This window comes from Lonchura striata, chromosome 1, assembly GCF_046129695.1.
Source record: "Lonchura striata isolate bLonStr1 chromosome 1, bLonStr1.mat, whole genome shotgun sequence".
NCBI lineage: Eukaryota > Metazoa > Chordata > Aves > Passeriformes > Estrildidae > Lonchura > Lonchura striata.
Genome location: NC_134603.1, coordinates 15,085,362 through 15,095,213, shown reverse-complemented (window position 1 = coordinate 15,095,213; position 9,852 = coordinate 15,085,362).

The window sequence follows — 9,852 nt, the reverse complement described above, 5'->3', positions numbered from 1 at the left end:
GAATTTGTAGTGCTTGTTAGATTTGTGTTCCTGGGGAAAGAGATGCTTTTCTGTGCTCCATTTTCCAGTAGGGGTCATGGTGTGGGTGGTGGGTCAGATGAAGAGGTCCCTGCTTGGACTCCCTTCTCCTTTGCCAGCTAAAGCAAAACAGCAGCACATAAGTATTAGAAAGGCAGGAGGTCAAAGCTGCACATTAAATTTATCACCAGGCTCTTATTTTTATATAGTTGGGTCATCCATCACAGGGATGTTTTCTCTAAATGAGTGAAGCGTGTGTCAAGCTGCCCTTACAGTTAAGGGCACATACAGAGGTAACACCTTGTCCTAATTTTTGTCAGAAATCTCCAAATATGCTAAGAACAGAAGATTTTTTTCCACTTACTGTAGCTCCCTCTGATTTTTAATAACCCTGCCTTGAAGGTGGGACATGAATTCGATTCGTTACACGTCATTTATCAAGTTTGCAGTGATACACAGAAGCCATCCCTTTAGGGATGAGAAGTTCTGATACTGAGACAAATAAAAGTTAACATCTACTTGCTGGTGTAATGGAAAATGTTATTGCTTTCAGAAATGTATTTCAAGTTGGGAGACAAGGGTTTTAGGCAGATCTTATGGAGAAAATTGTGGTTTATTGAAAATGGATATAAAAGTAGATTAAGCCTCTTCCCCTACATTAATGCAACATATTTTGGAGTGTTCCAAGAGGTCTTGCCTGCTTATGAAAAATCTGAGCTTGTATAACTAATAGTCAAGTTTACCAGGGGACATCCTACAGATAAGCCCAGTGTTTGCATTAAAGTAGCCTGAACACTGGGGAGTGTCTGTAAAACCAGCAAAAGAAGATGAAATGATAATTTGAAAATCCATTAAAAAAAATGTATTACAAACACCCTGGCAAAAAATCTCAATTAGTGTAAGATGTTGTAGCAGCAGTAACTTCAGCAGACAAACTGGAACTGATCTTGGAGACATAAGCACACATTTGTCTTCTGCTTTTCTGGCAGTGTGTAGGTAAACAGGTAATATTTGATACCATTGGCTAATAGGTAATGTCTCAGAGAAAAACACCATCCTCTGGTGTTAATGCTCTGCTTATTTGCCAAGGGACTTGCAAAGCAGAGAGGGCAGGACATCACCAGTGAACTTCAGTTGCGATGAGTCTCCTCCTTAGACAGGATTCTCATCGCCAAGAGGGTCTGCAATATCCTTCTCAGTGCCATGAACGGATGCAAAGGTAGATCCAGCACAGCTCTGAGCTGGGCTGTAGTTGGCACTACTGCTGAGGAAGTTGACTGTCCTGGATGCTGCTCTGGGATGGTGACAAAGTGCATCAGATCTGCATGAGCCTCCAGTAACAGACTGAGAAATGACAGCTTCCAAAGGGTAAGTAGTGTCATTCTGAGGAATTTCAGGGAGAGTTGCTGTTTTTAATCTAGTACCATAAATAATGAAGTCCTTCACTATAGGAAAACTCTTACTTCTCCCCAGTGCTATTCTAAACAAATCTGTTCTGACAAATGTTCCCAATGCTCACCAATATGAACTTCTCTACCCAGTTGTCCCAGCTCCAGTGCACACCAGTGTCACTGTCATTGCCTCCATCCTGCAGGTCAGTCAGCATCTTCTGGTACTTCACACATGGCCAGTACATGAATGGCTCCCTCCCAGGCGGCTTCCTGACACAGCTGGATTAGAACTAGATGTTTTCTTCCCTGCTGCTCCTAAGACCAAAAGCACCTGGTTCTTCCATGCATCCCCTTGTTCCCAGACAACAGATCGCATTTTGTACCAGAGAACAGGCTGTGGAAAGAACACTCATAGAGGCTTTCAGCTTGATGGACAATCAGAAAAACTGGAATGTCACTTGAACAGCGCTTCCATTGAATCTACAAGAGAAAACTAGAGACAGTGTTTTATATAGGAAAAATGCAGGAAAGAATCCTTTTGTGCTACTGGAACTAGAATTGAGATCTTCTCTAAGCTAAGCAGTGCTGTGAATAACAGATATGTGGCAGAAGTGACCTGGAATGGGAATTTGTGGGCATGGAGAGAGAAAAATAACCAGAAATGGTGGTAATCATAGAATCAGAATTATAGAATGGTTTATATTGGAAGGGACCTTAAAGATCATCTCATTCCAACTCCCCTGCCATGGGCAGGGACATTTTCCAACTCAATGCCTTGTCCTGTTTGGCCTTGAATGCTTCCAAGGATGAGGTCTCCACAACTTCTCTGGTCAACCTGTCTTAGCACCCTCACAGTAAAGAATTTATTCCTTTTATATAATTCTACCACCCTTAGAAACACAGCTCCTTCATTAAGAATTTGGTGTCTCCTGTCACTGGGAGTTGCCATCACATTCTTAGTGTGTAGATGACCTTGGCCTCTGGGATTTCAAATGAGGACTCCAAAAAAGCTAGTTAACCTAAATCCAAATCAAGCAACTGGACAATTACTTTCAAAGTTTTGTCACACACCTAAATTACATGGGAGCATGGTTTAGATGTGGTCTAACTAGCTGGGTAAAGAGACCTGAGAAAACTCTTTTGCCTAGAAGACCTTTCAGATATGAGGATAAAAGAGAAAGGGAATAGAAAGTCTCAAAATCTGTTTTGTATACAATGAAACCTCTCCATGGCAAAGAAAGCATATGGTACGAATGCAGAAACTCATTAGAGCAGACCTTTGGGAGACACAATGATTAAGCAAAACAGAGCCAGATGAACGTTTGAGAGAAACAACAAATTGCCAGTGCTGGAGAAAAATAACTGAAAGCCAAATGACTGCAGTTGCAAACTCACGAAAAGGATATTCAAGAATGTGATTTCTGGGAAAGACTTTTTCTGAGAAAAGTTTCTGGCTTTTTGAGACCAATCCAGACATGGAGGAAGTAGGTTAGCTCAGTCCTCAGTGGTAAAGCAGGGAGATATTTAGGTTGTTAGGGAGGAGCTGATGATATTTTTCTGTGAACTGTTTCCACCTCACAGTACTTTAAATATTTCAAGAATTTAAGAGCCTTCCCTGGGTTGCCCAGCTTCTTCCTTCTTTTTACAGTGAGATCTTCTAAAATTAAAATATCTTTGCAGAAATGTAATGAAGACAACTATCCTTTCCCTTCCAGAAGGGAATATGGAATCACAACAAAAGATTTGACCTCACACACATCCTTCAGGCACCAGGAAATGAACTGCTTGCAACATTTTCTTGACTTTTTGCCCACTGTTACATGGCTTTCATCACTAACTCATACCTACCAGACAACTGAGCTTCTAAACCCTAAACCTGAAAAAGCTCTAATTTAGATGATTGAAGGAAAAAACTATGAAGAAAATACAGTTTGCAGGGCACTATTTTACATGCTAGCTACTTCTACTACATTTAACAGGAATCTGTGACCTGGTTATAGGAGGGTATGTTTTAAACATGCACAGACTACATTATGGTGATGATTTATCAAATTATACATCAAATATGTTGTGCTTGTTTACTGTTTGTACCTTTTGGTTAAACTGGATTTCTCTATCTTATGTTTGGAACAGAATTCTTTTGAAAAACATTAATTAGAAGCTAAAGCTTTCAAATTATATATGGTTTTTATAGTAGGTTTGTTCAATGACCTTCAAACACATTTTTTTCTTTAAATGTCAACCCAAGTTTACTGTAGCATTTTAAGTTATGTTGGTGGATTTAAAACTTAGTGCCAGCTTGATACTTCTCCATTGGAGTAAGTGGAAAAGAATCACGGATGAGCATTCATTACTCAAATCTGTGTAACATTCAGGTGAAACCAGCTTGGTTTTTGCTTAGAGTACTTTGTTCTGGTACTCTAGTCTAAGCCTTTTCCAAGTGACAAAGACCTGATTGTGCATCGATGACTTTGGTGCAAGGACTCTGTCCTAACTGTGAGGCTCCTTGTGAGAGATGATCTCTCCACCCTGCTCCTCACCTCTGCCACTGGCAGGTTGTGCTGTGATGGGGAAGAGTAGTGGTTGTCCTCTGCAGCTGTGATCTGCTTGAGGTGACAGGATGTAGGAGAGGAATGTCAGGCACTCAGCTCAGTCATCTTCACAGGGTTCTCACATGGGCTTCACCCTGGGTAGGCACAATTGGGTTTCCTAGTAGGACAGGCTGGGAAATTCCTCTGCTGGAGGGGAAGGAGGAGAGTGGAACTTCATAGTCCAGGTGTCTTTCCAAGTGCCGTTCATGGGGGAGCGTTTACGCCTGTGTTCTTGCACAGTCTGCTTCTGTGGAGCTGGCAAACCCTGAGTCCAAGGCTGCCAGGGAGCGCTTGGCATCTCACAGCTGACTACCAGATGTGGGGCCACTGCATAACAGCATCCATTTTCCCTTTGGGCAAAAGAACACTCCGGCCAAGGTTCTGACCTGTAGCCAGGAATGGTGTGTTTTATTCAGTCACTACACTACTGCAATCCAGCAGCTGTGGTCCCCTTCTCATAGTTGTGCCTCAACTAGGCACAACCACCCATACCATGTCCCATTTTCTTCACAGATCACAAGTACTGCTTTGCCATTTACTCAGGCATTTTGATGCTTAGCTTCTCTTACCATAAAGAAAAGTGTCAAATTCAAAATATTACTGTTGTTTAGTTTTTAACTAAAACCACACACATTGATACAAAAATAGAAGTACCACACTGAGGAGATAAGAGCATGTAAACCATGAAAATCTAGAAAGAGTAGTCTGACCTTTCCTTCTAGTATGGTAAGCATGTTTTGGTTATGGTTTTCCAGTGATGATGCCTTATTTTGCATGTGAGATAAGGGTGTGCTTTGCTTTGCAGTATATCTTGGTTCCAGAAATGTCATCACAAAATCACAGGATCAATTACGTTGGAAAAGATGTCTGAGATCATTGAGTCCAGCCTGTGATCAAACACCACCATGTGAACTAGACCATAGCACAAAGTGCCACATCCAGTCTTTTTTTACATACCTCTAGGGACTGTGACTTCATCACTTCCCTGGGCAACCCATTCCAATGTTTAATTACCCTTTCTGTCCTTCAATTGAAAATGTCTTGGCCCTCAAATTAGGCAGAAAACTTTGTTACTGCTAAAAATCTGGGCCTCAGGGACAATAGAAGCAGAGAGGGGTTTTGAGGAAAGACCACAGATGGCACGTTCATATTTGAACTCGTGATCTATTGAGCAGGTGGGAAACTTTCTCATATACTTGTCCCAGCAGCCAAACTGCAGGCTCTGTCTCTCATCCTGCTGAATCTACCTCCACAGCTGACAGACCTTATGTCTTCTCCACCTTGTTTGCAATGAAAACTCAACAGTTCTCTCACTTTCACTCCAGTCTTAGGGATTCAGAGTCCCATTGCTCCATTATACACATGCCCAGCACATCTGGCTGGGTTTGGTACCTGCTGTATTTCCCTCAGGGCATGAATGATCTGCATGCACATCACACTGAGCCAGAAGGGTCCTTTCCTAATAGAAATGGCAGTACTAAGTGATAAGAATAAAGTGCCATAAATGCAGAATAATTTCATGTAAGTCTATATGTGCACCCCTCTTGCTGGACTTATAATTTCTCTCTGCAGAAGGCTCATCCTCCTCCTCCCCAGCTCTGTGTGTTGAGACTAACATGCATCAGCCTCCAGAGAACAGCTCTGAGCAATCAGGTCAGGAGTACAAGTAAAGTCTTCCTGCACAGCTGCGTGCACAGGGGTCTGAGCTGCTTGCTCAGCTGTGCCTCACCAAAAGCAGCTCGTTGGTGATCAGCAGAACCTGCCCAGCACCTGCAATACTCCAATGGTCACATTGCCCTGCCAAGGGAATAGCAAAAAGAGAGATGGGAATGATGGTAGCTTTGCTGCTGACATGAGGATGATTTAAATATTCCTGATAGATTCCTCTTGCATGTGGTGGGTCTGCTCTTTTTGGGCTTGGTTTTTAAACTTTTTATCAGAGAGTCTCTGTATAATTCCATAGGCTCAGTGGTGAAGGCAAGAGATCCCAGAGGTCCCAGCCCAAACTCACACCCCAGGGAGCAGCCTGCCACTGTTAGTGAACTGGAACTGCTTCTTGCAGATGTGGAGATGCAACATAGCACTGGAAGCACTCGTGTCTCCTGCACTTACTTCAGTCTCGAGACATGATCAAGCCTGCAGCTTATGTTGCTAAGTAGTTGCCACTACACAAATCTTTGTGTGCCTTTTCCAGCTCGTTGCTGCCCCCCTCAGCATCAGCAGGACTAGGTACAAGTTTGCATTCATGTAATTACAAAATGCAAAATGGTACCATTAGTTCATTTTCAGGGTCTCTCATTAGTTACTTGACCAGAGAAACATTCCTAAGCATCAAATTTGGCTTTGAAATCCAAATGCTAAACTTCTTCTCCTTCTATTTTTTCTTGTAACATTGACTGTGGTTTCTTATTCCTTAAACATCAGCATTTCTTTTGTTTTGGAGATTAGTCCCATAGTCAAGAAATATGAGAAGCAGCTTAATTTGTACAACGACAAATTTAGCTGAACTTTTCTGCAAAAATGCTCAGCAGTGGAACGTTTTATGGTAATCTGACCTCTTCGTTTCAAAGCTCACAATCCAGTGCGATGTGTGGTACATGCTGCCGGTGAATTGACTGTGATTCTGGTTTCCTCTCCAGTAACGTGAGGACTGGATATATTAACTTTCACAAAATGAACAGAAAATTAGTGCAGACACATCTGCTGGCAGAGGCTGGGCTTGGGCTCTGTCATAGAAATACCTGATTTCAGGGAGAACTTCCAATGTCTGCCTTGGAAAAACAGAATAAGTGGTGTGCAAGTTGATGATGAACAGGCCAGTACACAGTTTTAGCCAGGACTGGGACTCCTGAATTCAAATTGCAACTTTGTGAGTAGCTTTCTTAAACTGATTTAACACACATGCAAAGTTGGCACAGCCATACTAAAAATAAATCCTTACTCCTTCCCTTCTCTATTCTCCTGCCTGGTGCTTCTTGTGTTATGCTGGCATGAGTTTCTGTATGGCTGCCCAGTGCACAGGATGTAGAAATTGATCCAGCTGGGAAAAAAAACAAACAACAAACCTTGTTTGCTTTGGTGAGTTTTACCCTGAATCACTTCCCAGTATCCCCAAACCTAGAAAACTAAATTATACTCATAACTGCCAGCACTACCTGGGCACTGCAAGGCAGGGAAGGAGAGTGTTCCAAGAATGTAACAGGACAGTTTAATTTAGAGAGGAGTCCCTGCATGGAGAACACCACTGGCTTTACACCCCCATCTGCTCTTGAATGGTGCCAAGTGTCAAGAGCAACACTCTGTTTCTCATCACATGTATTCTTGATCAGTGTCAAACATTTATAAACATGCATGATTAAAGGTCAACCATACATCCTCAATTATGTAGTGCTAGTTTCAGGCTATGTTATGATCCTTAATGTTTTTACTGAAAACAAAAATTAGGCAAACAAGAAAAGCAGGGGGGCTGGGGAAAGTAGAACATGTAGAGACCCAGCTCATGACAACCAAACTACCTCTTCCATCTTTCCTAGCTGCTGGGAAATATCAAGCCCAAATGAAATTGAAGGGTGTGTTCTCCCAGAAAGTTTCTGGCACTTTATTCTACTCATAATAGAACACTAAAATTAGTGTTTGACTAATATGTTCTCCTACCTGAGATTTTGGAATTTTTTATTCTGCATAAAGATGTTTTAAGTTAAAACAAATTTAAAAACAAGTCCTGTTGTAAGAACTAGAGAAAATCTTCCCTTCTACCTCCTCTTCTTGTCTCTCCCATAGCTTTACTAGACCTTTAGAGGTCAGCAAGAAATGCAGAGAACTGTCCTTTTTTCTTTGTGTGTTGGGACATTTCTTGGTAGTTCAGCTTTTCTATATGTCCATGTTGCAGAAATTCACAGTAGATTCACTCCAGCCACTTCTTGGAGGTGAAACAGAAGAAAGGTCTCAAAAAGCCACTTGATGAAAGATGTACAATCCATGGACCCTTAAAAGATTTAGAAAGAGAAAAATTTACCTTAATACTACTTTTCTGGGGGTAGTGAGGTTAAGTACCATTACACAGACTCTGGTGTAGCAGTGGAACAACAGGAGTTAAAAAAAACCCTTGGAAATTTGACTTCCTTGATTTGCCAGTGGAGGATGTCAGCTGGAAAGACCCAAGCAGAACAGGCAATTTTGTGCCCACAGAAGATGGGCATAGATCAGCATGCTCAGCACCACATACCTGACCCTCCAACAAAGTCCCTGAAGCAAAATTGAACACAATAGCTGCTAGTTCATTGCTGAATAAGCTGGTTTAAATATTATCTTGTGAATTAGGAAGAATACTCATACCCTTTCCAGAAACAGAGTGCTCTTACCAGAAACAGAGTGCTATTCAACCTCCAGCAGTAGATAATATCACCTGCCTTCTTTCCTTCCACCTCAGATGGAAAAGAAGGGCAGTGTGGCTTCAAGGTGATCACACACATAAAGCAGGAATTCAATGACTCCATCTCATTGAAGAAATACTTCCTTAGAATCCTGTACTGTTCTCTTTTTTACACCCCAAGGAGGAGTAATTTGGAAAGCAAGGCATGCACAGTACCCCCACTGTGAGCAGCTAAGCCTTGCAGACAACAAAACTGCCACCAACGTGAAGATGGAGCACAGAGAAGCATTCACAGCAGTTCCTTCCCCTCACTGCTGCAGTGCAGCACTACAGCCAAAAGCACTAGAGCCAGTCCTGGGAAGCAGTGAAGAACACGTTTTACAGTAATGCTCTCTATCAAATCTAAATCCCTCCCAAGACAACTTTCTGAAAAAGAGATGTTACTCACTGAGCTGCGACAAAAATGTCTTCCTATTTAGTAAACACTGAGTGCTTATGGTTAATTTCCTTAAAACAATTTCAACATTTGTTTGAGGAGAAACTGTAATAAAATGCAGTCGCTGAGCTTCTCTACCAAGATATTGAAGCACTTTAAAAATACCAACAGCAGTCATAGAGAAAACAATGAAGGCTGTGCAACAGAGAGCCCATCTTCATCTCACCATCAACACCAGTGCTCTATCACCATTCCTAAGACCTCAGTCAACAGCTGATCAGTGCGTTCCCACAAAGCCTCCTTTCCAAGAAATGCAAGCCTGTTGGAACTACTTGTAGGCCATGGTCAGAACTAGTAAAAAATCCTGTACATGATAAAGCAGAGCTTGCATTCAGAGTCCCAGATTAGAGCATCACCAGGCATACATTTGAGCAAAATCAATTTATCATGAGTGTTGATCACAGCAGTGTAACAATGAGCCAAACTGGTGAGAAAACTGCACTAGATTATTGATATAATCTATTGATATGAGGAAAGCCAGAAGAGCTTTCATCCTAGTCTGAGTGCCCAAATTCCCAGTTTTCTCTCACAGAGATTGAACCAAAATAATGAAAGTCATTTTTCCAGTGCTGCACCTGCACACACACACTCTTGGGCTGGCTCAGCACAGGCCCACCTGCATCCCACAGGAATTACAGCACACACAGGATGGGCTCTTCCACAGGTCACTCAAAAGCAGGACAGTCCCTTGTGTGTGGAGCCCAGACTAAGTCAGCTCACTCAGAATTCACTGCCCGTATATATATAAACTCTAGAGGTACCCAACTGACTCCATGTGCTGCAGGCCTGGATCCAAGAGTCTGGATGCACCAGGAGGAGCATGTACCTTCAGAGGCACTGACATACATACAGAAGCAATTCCAGAAGCAAGGGAACAGCAGAGCTAAAAGAATTCAAGCTGGAGATGTTCTGGCATTCAGAAGGGACAGGCAAATAGATGAATCACATTTTATAGACAGTTTCCCATAATTTTCCACATGCACA